At 41.6% G+C, this 16,391-nt stretch overlaps 1 protein-coding gene and 1 long non-coding RNA gene across 8 annotated transcripts in view; one reads left to right on the plus strand and one right to left on the minus strand.

Moving 5' to 3' along the window:
- The window catches only part of RBM47 (RNA binding motif protein 47), a 75,584-nt gene that overhangs the window by 25,031 nt on the left and 34,162 nt on the right, over nt 1–16,391 (minus strand). The window contains exon 1 of one of the 7 annotated variants that reach the window (XM_086889179.1): nt 16,274–16,370. The exons of 4 other annotated variants lie outside the window; for them this stretch is intronic. The gene's annotated coding sequence lies outside the window, so the exon portion shown is untranslated. Of the gene's footprint in view, nt 1–4,369; nt 4,450–16,273; nt 16,371–16,391 lie in introns of those variants that run through there. 2 more of the 7 variants (XM_023925322.2, XM_023925323.2) reach the window with 2 other exon arrangements.
- Nucleotides 3,123–7,359, plus strand: LOC147652977 (uncharacterized). Its single transcript, XR_015286850.1, has 2 exons — nt 3,123–3,184; nt 4,388–7,359. It is a non-coding gene; the product is annotated as an uncharacterized LOC147652977 (long non-coding RNA).

Here is a 16,391-nt window from a genome sequence, read left to right on the forward strand (position 1 = left end):
TGCATGTGCTGCCACAAGCGTTTGTGCAGCTGCACCATGCACCCACCCACACCACCTGTGCACCTGTGCTGGCAGAGGGGTAAAAGAAGGTGGGACCTGTTCCTCTGCCAGCATTGCTGGCTTAAAGCATTTGTCGGGTCACCAGCATTGAGCAAATCCATGGGAAAACAGGGGAAGGGTTTCATTTTAAACCTGCTGAATCTAGTTTCACAGCACAGCTCCTCCTCTGAGGAGGCCAATGAGATTCCACAGTAGGGCAAATGACAGCCTTTCTGTAACACCAAGGAGCTCGCTGAATCAGGGAGACCAGAGGGTAGAGTAGCAAATTGCAACTCTTTGTAAGTTTGTAAGCAGCTGGTGAATTTTAGCACTGCAGCTATTGAGAGGCTGAAGGTCCCGGAGGAATGAAGGAAGGAGGGGCAGCACAGTAGTGTGAGCTCAATAGGTCACTGAACAACACCCGGTGGCCACCTCCTGCGGCTAGCAGGGATATCCAGCCAGCACAAGCCAACTATGTACCAACCAGTTTTGATAATCAAAAGGTCACTGGCAAACAGCATTCTTGCTGGTTCCTTCCAGGGCCTTTTTGAAAAGAAAACCACAGGGTTTTGTGATACATATTCGCAAGAAGGAGAATAAAAGTCTCCAAGCATATATTTACAGCTGACTTTCAGAATCAGGGTATGAAAATGAGTGTGGTTAGCACGCACAGTCTCTTCCAGTAATTGCTCTGCTTTTTTACAGCTCGCAGTAGAATATAACTATATTAAGGGAAGAACTCTTCTGCCAGCCAACTGACATCATCTTTGTTCAGGGCAAAACCCTTTCTATTTTCATTCTTAATGTTTTATTGAAAATGAAAATAAGCATCACATGGAAATTGTGTATAAAAAGAGGTTATCCAATAAGGAAACTGACAGAGTTTCCTTTAGGAAGGCAAATTAATTTTTCTGCCTCCCAGTAACATGAAAAAAATTTTAGACTACAGGAGACTGAATAATCTGCTGGGGAATTTACAATATCCATTAACTCCAGCATCTCTTATATTTTATTACACAACTTCCATTTCTCAGAAAACTGATTTACTATCAGGATTATAAAAAGCAGCTTTGATGATGTTGGCAGAGTCTGAACTGGCATGTGCAGCAAAGGCATCACTACCAGAGAGGTCTGCATTAAGCAGACTGAGCTTTATAGTGGCCCCATGCTTGTTAGAACACCTGTGATGGGACTTCACAAAGCAAGAATTTGCTATGAGCGAGTCACCCATCAGTGGAGGGTGCTGCCATGAGACAGGAGTGGGGTCACATCTCTTGGCCCATCGCATGGCAGACTTTGTCCATATGCTCCAACACAGATTTACCAATGCTGTCACGTGCCCTTGCCTTACCTAACCTCAGCCCAACACTGCGGCTCCTCCTCTGCCAGTGTCTGCATCCTGTCTGCTCCTCTCCACTGACCTTCCCTATGGGCAGGCAGGACTGGGGCTGCAAACCTGCCTCCAGCTGAGCTTTCTTCTCAGCAGCCAACATTGCTCCAGAAACAAGCTGCAGGCATGCTGTTCCTGAGCCACTGTTTTGGGGTGACTTGAACTATGTTGCCAGTCTAAGATGTGCTTCTGCAGTGTAGGAAACAGGATGGATTTGCCTGTTGTTCCACCAAACATTATCTACAGCGCTGGCAAGTCCTAGAGCTATTTCCATATCAAGCCACTTGCATGGCACACAAACAGAAGTGTAACATAAGCCACTCTTGATAGGAACTTTGCAACCTTGTGGTGAAAACACTCACCTTAACCAAACATGCTTAAATAGTAAAAGGGCACTTTCACTTCTGCAGCTGCACCTGAGCTGGGGCCCACTGCTGGTGTGGGACTCAGGCATCATCCCCTCTCTGCCACAGTTGCCCAGATCACCCTGTGGGGTAGAGCCAATCTAATTAAACTTAAAGGTGCTCAAAGGCTGTGTTAATGGGCAGCTCTGAATAATCACACCGAGGTGATTTTTTTTTTCAGAACTACACTTCTGCTATAAAATGCATCTTTCTCAAAGAAAAATCTCAGAGTGCTGTTGACATAACTTACCTCAATAGATATCTGACAAGACAAACCGGGCAAAGTGTCTATGATTTCAAGGACCGTAATTGCTGAAATACTTAGGAATGAAAAGAATGGCCTGAATGGCTGTAATTATTAAAGCCACTAGCTAAATTGCTCTTTCCCTTTCTCAGTAAAGAAAATATCTCTACAATGATCCAGGATCTGCCACTCTTGAGCCATTGACAACACCTAAACAGGGTATATGTCTCATTCAGGAAGAACCTAAGCCCCACACTTCCTATCTCTAAGAGAAGGTTTGTGTTTTCAAGAGGACATTTCCAAATCGGCAATAACTTAATCCTTAAGTTCAGGCTTGGAAGCTACATGAAATGGTCCTGAGATAGGGAGATGCTTTTACTTTTCTAAAGGAGGGGCTGGAGCCACAAAATGAGTTCTTCTGAGCAGTATCTGCACTCTCAGCTCTGATGTGTTTCTCTCTCAGATTTCTTCTCTTCTGCAGGGTGGATGCAGACACTTGGATTGCCTAAGCTGTGTGTTGCCCTGTGGTTGAGGCCACCTTGTTTTGGGGGGGGAAGGAGAAGACTTCATCTAAAAGGCTGTCTGCTGTGCTGTCTTTGGGTTCAGGGAAAACACCCCAGCATTTATTTGTTTATTTATTAGCAGAGATACAACCTATAATCTGTGATCAACTGTTCTCAGCTGTGGGGCAGAAATAATGCTCACCATGCACCTGAGATATGAGCTGTTTGCAAGGATGCATCTGCAATTAAACAGGAAATTGCAGCTTGTCAGTGTGTTAAATGAGTGACAAATGGCAGTAAGTATGCAGAGATACTCCACTTCTTTGAAAAAAAATTTAAAATCTTCTCAGGAACTTTAAAAGGTCAGTGATTTTGCCCTTCCTAAAAACAAGCAAGGTAAACTCACTCCTAAAGGAATCACATTTAATTGGAGGGAATATGTGTAGGTTACATCTTCAAAGTAAGCATTTTACCAAATGTCCAGAGAACGAGCTGTGACAGTCTCCATACAAGCTAAAATGGTTGAAATGTGACCTTTGTAGGGCTGTGTGCTACCTTCAGAGAACCAAAGGAGGAAGACAGTGTCTTTCCGGCTACCTCACTGGTGAGTATTCCAAAAGATTAGTGCAATATATTATAATATGTAATGTAAAATGTAATATATTGCTATCTAGCACATAGATTAATGTGGCAATCACCAGATTGTCATCTGTCCAAATACTTAGACTTTCACATGACCTCTGAGGTCTGAATTTTCTATCTGTAGAAGAAAGTATTGGTTCTCTTTATATTTAGGGGGTGTATGTGAAGAGGTGGTTGAAATTTTGTCAGTGTGTAAGTTTATTTGAACGAAGCCAATACACTCTTGGCACCACATCATCATGTTTGACATGAACTATGTTACATTAGGGTTTTAATTTGACTTCTTACATGTTTCATGGTATGAAACTGGTGGTATGTACAAGAGAGGACATTCCAGAAAATGCAAATAAAGCTATCAGATGGTGAGGCTTGCCTTGTTCTAATGTCTGGCATTTGAAAAGTGAAGAAAAGTTATTTTCTGAAGGTGTATCATGAGACCGAAGAAGAGTAGTAAGGTTATCCTGAGGCTTTAAACTGCTTTTCTTTGGAAACTCTCAATTCTTTTAGGAACAATTATTTCTAGAAAATGAAATGTATGTAAGTGGATTAAATTTGCCTTGATGATACCAACAAAGGAAAAGTAATTTCTATATGAGCTATAGCTTCTACGGAGCTATATCATTTCAGAGAGGAAAAATTTTGGTATTTTGTCTTTGTGTATTTACTCCAGAAAAGACCATTTTATACACTTGAAAAGGTTACTTTTGGTGTGCTATTGATCACCTTAGAAGATGAAACAGAACATTAAAAGATCACTTGGGGAGCACAGCATGAGAGTTGCTGTACACGCTGTGGCACAGGACAGTGGCGACCTGGAAGAACAGGAGCCTCCGCAATGACTGCCTGTTTCTAACAGGGATTCTCAGTCATGCTCAGAGCATAGTCAGCTTCACAAAGGATCAACTTTCCTACCTAAAGCATAAGACAGTCTCTTGCATTTAGTGGCCAAGAAGACAGATTTCTGAAACAAGATTTTCCATAACCACCTCCTCAATGCAAATTGCGTTTTAGGGCATGTACTACTTTCCAAGAGACTGAAACAGGTCTCTCACTGTCCAGGCTCCCTTTGACACAACCTGAACCCCTTCTAAATACCACAGGAAATATAACCATGACCACAACATTGCCATAGGGTATGGTTACTAACCTATTGGTCGTTCCTCAGCTGGCTGGCAGAAGGAGGATCGTGCCCTGCTAAGCCGTCACACAGCCGGTGCCTCCGTCAGCGCTGTGTCCCCAGCACCCAGCCGTCCACTGCTTTGAGACCTCAGCCAGGGACTTAGGAGGTCACAGAGAAGCAGCAGGACAGACCTTGTGCTTTCAGATGCTCTTTCCCTGAAACTGTCAACGAAACCTAAATCATTACAACCCCTAACGATGACTGGAGCTGATTAAAGGGCACTTTACAAAAGGTTCCTCCCTGGGTACACTGTGACCGTGCTTTGCCAAGAGCGGCCAGCTTCTCTCCTACTTCAGCTGGCCAAAGGTTAGCATGTCAAAGTGAACAAAGTCCAGCAGTAGTTCATGGTTAAAAGGCTAAAGTCACTCTGACTAATGGCAGGTGCTCTAGCAGTAAAGCTGCTGTGACACTGAAAGCACACACATAGAAACTACTGTAAAATTTGGAAGAGGAGAGAATGCATTTTGGCACAGAAGACAAACAATGTTTGCTGCTGTAACTGAGCAAACAGGCAATAATAGACTTATTGTCTTTGCCTGAGTTAATTTCCCTGTTTGCACATCCTAGCACTTGCATGCTCTTCCTTTTTGCTGAACATGTGGTGTTCCCATCCTGGTTTCCTACAAATGGTCATACACCCTACCCCTGCAGGGACTAGAAACATGTGACACATGTGCCAGTCCTTCATCTCTACATTCCCACTTGTGGATCTCTGCAGCAGGTGCAGCCAAACCTCTCTCGGGTGGAGAGAGGTCTCAGAGAGCTCATGCAGCCTTGGGAAAGCCAGGACTAACTCTGAGATTACAAGCTGAGAGAGAAGCAGCCAGAGCTGAGCTTTTCCCCAGTGCTGTCTGGGGAAGCAGTGGCCAGCAGGGCTGTACATGCAGCTGGTGGCATCTGTGGCTCTCAGCAGCAACACAGCCTGCAGGACAGGCTGCAGAGAGGTGCACAGGAGAAGGGCAAAGGCTGGCAGGATAGGAATTGCTGGGAACCTGGACTAAAGCTGGAATTGCTCTGCATTCCTATAGTGGTGTTGTAGGAAAGCAGACTTAGTAAGTTGTATTAGTCATAGATCAGCCTGCTATAATGATTTTAAATCCTCCGGTCCTTGTCTGTCAAATTCACACTGAGATAAGTAGGAACTAAGCATGTTCAAGAGCCTTTGAAGACTGTATGGGTGCCTAGATACTGGGTTTGGGAAATCTGACTTTAATTACTCATGTCTTAAAGCAGCAACACATAAAAAAATAGTTCTGTCTTTCAAACACAAATTTTAATCACTACATTGCCCAGGTCACACAAACTTTATTAAAAAAAGTACACAGTTACATTCTAACCCTGAGTAAAATTTTCTGAGACTATGCTGTACTTTATTTCATTAAGCATAACATTTTTAAATTAAACTAGACTTAAAGAAACATACTCTGGAAGAGCTGACCTTATAATGAACAAGGAAGAAACACCGAGGACAGGTAGAAATCTGAAGAGTTGAGGATATCTTCTGATAAGGATGTATAAGGGAACAATCCCACTGCTTGTCTGCCTGTTGGTTTGGAAACCTGTGACAGCTAATGTACTGCACACTACTGTGCCTTTATTTCAGCAAAGGGAAAACACAGTTTATTTATTATTCCATTATAGGGCTTTGTTTCTGATGTCCTTACACTCAAAAGCAGCAAAAGCACCAAAACAACATACTGTTTAATATCAAACAATACTCTTGTTTCTCATCTGAACAGGGAAGTCAGTGCTTCCTCAGCTGCACAGCCAGAATGAATATTATTATACACTTAGACTGAAATTATCAAGGAAAATAAGGAACAGCGTGAAAGCAGGGCAAATTTATGATAGCATCAAAACCTGTTAGGAGTTTCTCCAAGTGCCTGTCAAGCTGGGATAATAATGTTTTATAAAACTCCGTGTCAGTTCCTAGCTCAGAAAAAGGAACCAACAACTGGAGATGCGGCATGGGGGAAAGGAATGTGTTGCATTTCAGTGCAGAGTGGCACACAAGAGCCCCAAGTTTTGTAGCTGGGATAGAGGTTACTTCTGGGGTGTTACAACTCAGATTCTCTGCCCTGCTTTTCAGCACTTCTTTCTCTTGGTTTGGCCCATAAATTACATTCTGGACATCAAAGTTCAATTGCAACTGAGTTCTTAGAAGAACATTTTTATCATGTATGCTCTGCACAAAAACTGTTTTGCTTAAAAAAAATCTCAACAGGCACATCACCTGGATTTAGCTCTCATCTCTTGAGGAGGAGCTGCAGAAATTCCGCTCAGAACAAGGATCACTTACTTCTAGGAGGAGATTCCTGGTGGAGGAAGGACTGGTCCACTGCCTGTGCTGCACCTCCATTTGACCTGTGAGACAGCAGGGGATGTGTCCTGTCCATTCCCAGCCAGTGAAACCCTCTGCTCTCTTTTGGGTCCTCTTAGAGAGAATCAGCCAATTCTTCCTGACCAAAATCCAAATGTGGCTTCAGGTACAGACAAAATGGATCAGCTAGTGCCAGGAATGGTTGCCTGGGCTGATGCAGCAGAATCTTCTAAGAGTATTGTTGCACTCCCAGGTGACCCTGTGTAACCCTATGCTCTGGTCAAATGCACACCTTCAGTTTCATGACACCCCTCTATATACTATACTTCAAGAGCTGACAGCAAACAAAAAGCATATGAGAAATTATTATTATGCCTCAGAACTAGGAGGGTCATCACAGAAGGGGACACCTGTTGTATGGATGAGCCAGCCTACTCCAGAGAGGTTAGCAGGCCACCCCCAGCTTCTGATGCAAACAATAAACTAATATTAATTTAAATTAATAAACTTTCTGCTACCTACTTTTATTTTCCTTAAGCAACACAACATACTTAGTAAATATAAATGAAAACTGCTGGTTGCAAAAGTTACTCTAAACAAAAACAGCGTCTAGTAGGCAAAATAAATTTGGAAGTCCGAGGTGCAAGCGGCACATGCTTGGTGTCATATCTCCAAATGACTTTCTGTGATTCTACTGAAATCTGCCAGGAGAAACCTACCCTGGGGTCAGGTGAGGCAAAATTTATTTTTCTTCTGGTTTCTCAGAAGTGGAGTAGTTTTATGAAATGTCTAAATGGCCTATAAAAAAAGGTTATTTCATTTACAAATGTGCAGAAATCTGCACCTAGCATTGGACCACTTTGAGGATGCTGCAAATATCCCTATGTCTGCCCCCTTCTCACAGGCATTTGCAGTACAAGTGGTTAAAAAAACCCATACACAAATGGAAATGGCATCTTCCCCTGGGAAGACACAGGCAAGCAGAGGAGAGAGGGGCACATCATAGCACAGCCTGCTGCTGAGAGCCTTAAATCAGCAGACAGGAATGAAATACTGTGCCATTACGCCCAGCTTGCACAGAAAGCATCCCTCTGCTAGCAGGTGAATGGGAAAGTCTTATTTCACAACCAGATTTCAGCAAGGGGGTCATGCTTTGAAGGTGAGAGGCTGTGCAAAAGAAACAGGCTATTTTTAAAAGTCAAGCCCAATGCTTGGAGAAAATCTTTTAAAAGGTAGCTGCCAGCACAGCTGTGTTTATGAGTCTATTCAACCAGCAAGTGGCTGGCTCATAGAACTCGAGTGCAAGTAATGATTTAACATCATGACCCAAGCAAGAAACTGGAACACTCCAGAAGCAATTTTGGCAAGGGTCCATTTAATGAGTCAGAGTGTCCTGTTATCTGATGGCATGTTTTTACATGGGGGGATCTATTTTAATCGCTGTATAATAATCTGAGAAGCTGCAAAGGGTTGAACGTCTCCCCCTTCAGTACCTGCCCAGTCAGCATCTATCATGACTGTGCATTGTGTCCTCCTCAGCAAGGCAAAACTGCTCTCTCTCCACTGGATCTATCTGCTCATGGGCCAGGGAATGGAGTCACCATGCACATGTTCCCCATGGCAGCTGGGACTGTGACCTGGGCTGCAGCTCTCCTGTCCTTTCCTGTGAATTTTCCTTGCTTTTATGAATGGGGGAGGGGTCCCATCTTTCTGGCATTTGTGTCTGTTCTTTTTCACACGAGCAGCCAGAGGGATAAATGAGAAATAGACCATGTTCAGGAATCAGAAATAAATCCTATTTGAAAGCTGAAGAGATGATCCAGGGGGGTATATTTATTTTGGTGATGGCTCTCATAAAAAACCACCTCCCAGTCTCTTTACTCAATCCCACATTAATTTTCAAGAGATCCCCCAGCAAAACCCAAATATTTGACCCTATTTATCTCTTACTGATAGAACTGACAGGAGACTTATAGACACTATGAATTAACTGAATTTTGAATTACTTATGACTAAAAACTGCCAGTCCCAGATATTGTTATAAGCAAACAGGAAAATCAATTGCATGTAAAAAAACCACCAATGTAATAGTGAAAAAAAGCTGCCCTCATAGCTAAAAATATTTGCAAAGTTGCTTAATTTTTAAAAAAATAGCATTTCTTTTCTTTTTTGATCAGGTGAAGGTTAGATCTGGAATGGTCAAACGCCAGCTGCTGAACTATGTGCAATCACTTTTCTGTTAGGAATTGCCATCGTCTCTAATTACCAAAACTTCACCTGCAGATATAGGAGTATTGAATATTAACTGCCTTCCAGAGTCAAGGAGATCTGAGGGATTAAAAAGGAGGAGTAGAGGAACTTGCTTGCAGATCTATTTGTCAGGTCTTTGAGTGTGTCCCCCTCAGAAAAACTTGCAGATCTTGCTTGCTAACAGCCTGAAGGACACAAAACAGAGATGTTCCCAGTTTCTGCTGTCTTGACACAGAAACTAATCTACAAGACACACTAAGCCTTTTTTAAACTGCTTGTAGTTCACTCACAGAAACATAACATTAAGTAATTTAAATAATAACAACTCTGGAAAACCTGAATTTAAACAAAACAATAAAATCCCTTGAACTGGATTGGACAAGCAGAAAAAAAAAAAAAGAAAAAAAAGAAAAAAGAGAAGGCACAGATCCTACCTCCCATAGCCTGGCATGTTAGCACAACTGTATTCCAAAAATTTACTTACTAAAAAACTTGTAAAAATCTGAGTTCTTGAAAATAACCTTCCCCCTCCCCACCCCACTTTTTTTTTTTAAAACATAATTTTATGGTATACTCAAGAATGAAACAATCAGGCTTCAAAGTTCAGCACTATTATAAAATTAAGTGCCTGTTAATAACTTGCCAAGGAGAGCAATCGTGGACTCTGGACACAAAGTCTAGTGAGGTCGCTGGAGTGTCCTGCTACCCAGGGCTAATGGAGATCTGCACTGTGAAGCTCTGTTACGTGGTGCTAGCACAGAGTCCCTTCACTTCATTAGGTAGCAGTTTAAGAAGGCTGCTCATCACCATAAGGAAACAGAGGGAAGAATTAACTCGTTTACTAGTTTTGCCATTGTCCATCAGAAATTCTAGAATTTGACTAAGAATGATTATTTTGCATGCTTTTGAGATAATTCCTTCTTGACCTGTTTTTAACCTAGTTCTCTAGTTTTCCACAAAACAAAACTCTGATTAGACCCCCGATGCAGCAAAATATCTAAGCAAGTGAAAACAGTTTAAAATTCATCACACCTTAAAATTAACACAATTACACTGTGTCTAAAACTACACATGTGCCGTTGGGGGTGGACCCTCCCTGCTCTCCCAAAATGCACTCAGAAGTCTCGGTAAACTTCCTACCCCCGTGGTTAATGAACAGAAGAGTTTTCACTGTCTTTTCACACTACCCTGAAGACACTCCCAAGTAATTCAACAATTCCTTTATTGAAACTTCCTTGTTTAAATGCAAATGAAGAGCAGAGCTGAGCCCACAGTGTTGAATGAACATAAATTGAAATGCCTTAACCAGATTTAATTTCCATGCCTTCCCTCTTTTCTTCTGTTGGGAAGATGTGTCATCATGAAGTTTAAAATAAATCTCTCTATGTATCCCATTTCTATGTTCAGAGGGCTGCTCACATTTCCATTTGCCATTTTTAAGAACAACTAAAAAGAAGCACATTCTTCATGGAAACATATGCTTTACACCTGTGCAGAAAGCACTCACTTTGAAAAATGCTCAGTTGCAAACATGTACATTATTCTGGTTAGTGAAAGTCATAGCATTTGTGTCCAACGTTAACGCTAATTTCCCATCTACATCAAAATATTCTGCAGCACAAAATAGAGTACTACTAGAGCGAGAAACTTAGCATACAGAACAGTACTATATTCAACAGCTGTACATGACTCTAGCTTTGTCAGCTACCTGTAATTATGGTGGTAGTACAGAATCACAGAATCACAGTGGTGGTTTTCACTCTGGCTGATCAGAAAGAAATTTTCTTTAGCCTTATTGGAGCAACCGCACAACACAAAATGGATCAGGAGGGTCTTTGTTGGCTTTAGTTCAGGGTGAAACCCCATCAGGGCTTTGAGGAAGAGGACAGTAGCCTGTTGAGCCTGTCAAAATAGAATTCCACGGCATGTACTGACCATTCTCCTTATCTCCAGATTGTGAAAAGGAGGAGCCTGTTGCCTGCTGTCTAGAAGAGAGGCTTGTTTAGACCCTTTATATTGCTCCTCAGGACTCTAGTCCTGGATTTCCAGCCAAATGACACCCTTCTGCTGTGGGGTGTGATACACCACTGAAACAGGCAGCTCTTCTGCACTCCAGGCAGCCCATCTTACAGTTCCTTTCTCCTACCACTCTCCCTGTTTGTTTCTGTGACATTGCTCCCTTCCATGGAATTTTTCTCAATGTTGTCCTGATACACCAGGTGTCCAGAGCCCCTTTCCTGACTTTCAGCCTTCTCACAACCAAGGGCAGCAGGGTTCCCCCATGCCCACCACCATATCACCATCTCTCTCCACAGAGATTTCCGGGATCAGTGGTGCTCATTTGATAGATGTACTTGGTCCTTTCCCACTCTCCCCTGTGATACTGGTTTTGCAGGCACTGTGATATGAAAACAACAGCATTACTCAATTTCAAACAGCGTCCCCTCTGTCGAGAGATTCCCACATGACTGCTGACACAGAGCTAAGCTTTGCACTTCTATACTGATTGACAAGAAGGTTTAATAAAAATGCTGTGGAGATGAAAATATAGGAATATATGGAATGGGATCCATAGCCACATACTACAGATTTTTTGGTAATATAGCTTGTTTTTCCCTGGAAATCCATTCAGATCTGTCCTTGATATTATGTCCATACAATGACCCAGGCAGCGTAAACCCTTTCAGATTTACTCCTATGCACAGCCCCTTCATTATGTAGGATGCAATTGCAATGTAGGCCCCCAGGATAAAGTTAACATGTACAAACCTGCTACCAGATAGAGGAAGGTTTGCAGAATCAAGAATTTATCTATTATTCCCATTGATTAACATCAATGGACCAAGTAATCCTGTTAAATTCATCCTGAAGATGCCTATCCACCAATTTTCTATTGTCAAGTCCTTGGTTTCAGGTTTGTAAAATTGTCTGCCCACAAAGAGCTAACTACAGGTGTGGTTTGATTATCTCTGGGAGCCATTCAAGGAAAAGCTTCATGATAGAGTGGCCATGACTTGGAGAAGCATTACCAGGGTGGCAAAAGCTGTTTCTGTGCATTACAGAATGTTTACATAGCAATGTGCCTTTTCAAGCATCCCAAATTTTTCAGGTGAAAGTATTCTGTTCAGCAAAGCTTAGCATGATCCCAGCTAACAGTTTGTTCAAGGGCTGTTGTGGGGGCTGCTTCCACTTGCAGTAACAGAGACTTCCCAGAGGAAAGAAGATAGGAGCAAGATGTGCAATTTTTTTTTTGGAGACCATTAAAAACTACATTGTTGCTACAGTACCACAGCATTTTATCTGATAATATCTTTGCAGGAGGTAGGAAGGACTGGAATAATGACTGCTTCTGCAGTTCTTCAAAAGGGATGAGAAGTTGGTAGAGGCTTACTCTTCATTCAAAAAACCAAAAAGATCTGGTTTGAACAATGCGTTTTCATTTTTAATCTAAATACTCATTAGATGCAAGAGATACAATCTGCTGACCTCTCAAACTTGTTTCTTTCTAAATACAAAGGTTCAATGGCACTATGGCACTTTTGCTTAGTGTCTTTTTGCTTTTAAGTCTTGTGGCCTGGGAGTTGCAGGGAAGAGGAGCGGTAAATCTGTAAGTCAGGATACTGTGGTATGAGAAAGTAAGTGTTTGTTTAGTCCAGCCATTAAAAACCATCTATGCACAATTTTTTGTTATTACTTCTACTTCTGCCTTCTAATGTACAAGCAAATGGTGTTTGATATTGACAGTTGTTTAATGCTGCAATTAAAGGGAAACATTGTGACCCAGCATCGGGGAGGGGAAGGCAGAACTGCCATTCATCTGGATAGATATGCTTAATCATCAACTATATACTGCACTCTGATCTGTGCAACATCTGACTTCGGAGAAAATAAAAGTTCTGAAAGTTATTACAGGAAGCACAAAATACATAAAGAAATATTATCACTGAAAGTACACATTGCAAAGACGGAAAAACTAAATCAAGATCTAAGCACTCATTTCTCTTTGGCACCATTGGGAGCCACATATACATGCATACAGCACAAAATAATTTTTGAAATTAAAATAATTAAAGTTACTTAATTTTATGGAAATTGTATTACACATTCAGCTGCAATTTATAGGTTAACTTTGTGTTATTTTAGCAAAATTGAAAAGCTGGGGTTTCAATGCATCACTAGTACTTCTGCTCAGGTAGAAATGTGTAAGTTTGTCTCTAATCACAATGTCTTTTAATGTTTACATTTTACCTGATAGCTTCATTCACTGCAACAGAAAGAGGAAAGTCAGCTTACTGTCTCAAAAATATGCTTCTTCTATTGGCTCTGAAAAAGTAAATAGCTTCCTTAAGAAAACTCTTACTCCTATAAAAGAAAGTGTCCCCCATTAAGATTTACACTTCTGCCTTCAGGAAATAAACTACTGAAGTGCCAGTGTTTTAAATTGTTCCCAAAGTGACACAAAGAGTTTTTCTGGTCGTGTGGGTCATGTACAAATAGACTTCTATAGAAAAGATTGTCCAATACCTAGAAAGAAAAACCAGTTGCTTTTCTTCATAGAAGAAATGAGTCTTCTGCCAGAAACTGCAGAGCTCTCCTGCCTCAAGCCCAAAGCCCGATGGCCACAATCAGCAGCCATGTGTCTGTCAGGGGGAAAAACAGTAACTGTGAAGTTCTCATTTGGGGTAGGTTCTTAAATAAAGAGGTCCAGCACAGCAAGACACGAGTTATCCATCTGAACTGGGTGAGCTGGTGTCAACATCTTTGTAATGGGGAATCTCACCAGTGGTGTGAGAGCTGCTACTCAAACAAATACAGAGGCAAGATGTAAGCCACTGGAACGAGTGCTCAAGTGCAGGAGGTCACTGAAAACAGGGTCCAGATGCTCCTCTTGGCACCCTCCCAGTGACAGCCCTGTCACTCACCCGCAGAGAGCAGGGACTGAGGCTATTCCATCCTCCAAAAGGGCACTGCTTACCTTGTGGGGCGTTGGCAAGCATGGGCAAGCTGGGAAATCCTGACACTTTCCGGGGAGGAGACAGCAGGAGTTTCGCAATGCTCATTCTGCAATCCTGGTTGCATGAGGGTTTCTGTTTGTCAGGGTTTCTTTTTTTGCCATTCAAATATCTGGCCCTTACATTGAGAGCATCACTCCCAAAGTATCTGAAGAGATCATTCCCATTTAATATACCCCTTTAATATGGTAATTTCTGGTTCAAATATAAATTGAAAATTTAAAAGTGCATCACTATGTGAACTTCGTGGAATCCAGGACATTTTATTTCATAGAGGTTTAGCATTAATGCCTGTGTCACAGGAACTGCCTTTCAGGGTGAAGAGAGACTTGTTTTTGACTTGCAACTCTCTAACTAGCCCAGTCTAAATGCCAGTCTCGGTATTTTTTGCCTTGTATATCTGAAAAAAGATTTTGCAGACCAGATTGTTCTCGTGATCCCTGCGCAGCCCTGCTCCTTGCAGTCTATGTACACAGGTTTAACCAACTGAAACTTGGTAAACAGCTGCACTGAAAACCAAGCATGGGGGATGAAACCAGTTTGCTTCATTTCAGCATGCAATGATACTATTACTGAATGCTACTATTTACTGAAACAATTTAAAATGTTCATAATTTACAGATTGTAATGGCTCCCTTATCCTGAAAGCTGTCTCAAACAGGCCTTAAAGACTGAACAGATTTTGTCAACAGCCTTATCCCTTCCATTTAAGCCAAGTAAACTCCCTTATAGTCACCAGCTAGAACCCTATCTTTGTGTGAAACCAGACAGGATAATTTTATCATCACTGTCTTTTGTTTTAGATATTTATTTTTTAAAATTCAATCTCTCTGAATTCTCAGATAAGATTTTACCACTTTTCTTTTCTTTTTTTTTTTTTTTACTGCGAAAGAAATTTTTACATCAGTCCAATTTACTGTCAGATACTGGAATATACAATTCACTGTCAAATACTGTTCCTGGGAGGAGAGGACAAGAATCCCACAACACTGTGACACAGATGAAAATCACAGGTCTTAATCATAGTCATGCTTTATGTCTACAAATTCACCAACAGACTGAAATTATGATGCAGCCTTTACCAAAATTTTTATTGAATCATATTTCAATCCTTTAAAGCAGCCATTTGTGGGAATCCAGTTGCTTTGTTCTCCAGCAACCTTTCCTTGCACTTTGCACTAGAAGTTTTAGTACTGCTAGGAGTTGGAGCCACACTTAGACTACTTTTAATAAAGTAAATGTGTTACTACACTTCACTACAACTTAACACCACGGAGCATGTACTGAGCATTAACATCATGTTGTGTGCAAGCACAGTTAGCAAACACATCACGAAAATCTCTCACACATCACAGAGGATTTAAACATGAAGAAAGCACAGTTAGGGCCAGACACTGATAAACTTGAAGCAACAGATTCTTTTTTCTTAAAAAAAAAAAATCTCTTGCATTTAGTTTAGCACACAAAACATGCTGACAATAAATCATGAATACAGACAACATGTCATTCCCTTCACACTGAGCCCTCTTCAGGATTATTTGACAGTTGCCTGGGGTGCACAAAGTACTTTTTGAGGAGTCACGATAGGTACTTTTATAAAGACACATCCAGACCAGTAAAGCACACATGGAGGATTGTTCCTGCATGAATGAGTCAGTTTCCACTGGCTGGCAGAAACTTTCAGTCACTGAACACAATTGAAACAATTATTTGAATCTATTCATCTTCACCTCTCTGAGTGGCATATGCATACTAGGAACTTAAATCCTGGTATTTTTTCTGTGTCTACTGCCCATGTTCCATGTTCCAAGGAACATGGAAATAATCTTGAAAAAATTAGTCACTTTGCCTATTTTTGCTAAGCTTGGTCAAAAATAAGCAAGTATTTTTCAGCATGAGTCACTACCCACATCCCCGTCGCAATAATTGGATTACACATTTTCATTAAAATCTCCTACTCTTGTTCCTGCTCTTCATCTAGAAGATGAGCAGAAGCCAGGTTTGAGTTTTATTGGAAGACAAAGAAGTTTTCAAATGCAATTATGCATTAATTTTGTTTATTTGAAGACACAACAAAATCCAAACAACTAGCTAATCAAGCGTGAGTTAATCAACCCGTGCTCTAGATGACACCATTCAGCCAGCTACAGTCGATAAAAGCAAACTGCAAAATAACAGGGTTAACTCCTGTTCCTGCTTCCAGGGAGACAAGCTTTGGCAAACCCTATAACCCAGCACCATAACCCTTCTGCCTCCCAAGGCTGGGAAAATGAAAGTGGAGAACGGTACCTGGGAGAAGCTGGTGTGCTCCCGTGGGTGCTGGCTAGCGTGGGGCTCTCGCTGCCTGCCTGCCTGCCTGGGCAGCCCTGTGCTTCCACCACCTCGTCTGCCTGCTCTGGTCAATGTT

This window comes from Cyanistes caeruleus, chromosome 5 (genome assembly GCF_971803275.1).
Source record: "Cyanistes caeruleus chromosome 5, bCyaCae1.hap1.1, whole genome shotgun sequence".
In the NCBI taxonomy this organism is placed as follows: domain Eukaryota; kingdom Metazoa; phylum Chordata; class Aves; order Passeriformes; family Paridae; genus Cyanistes; species Cyanistes caeruleus.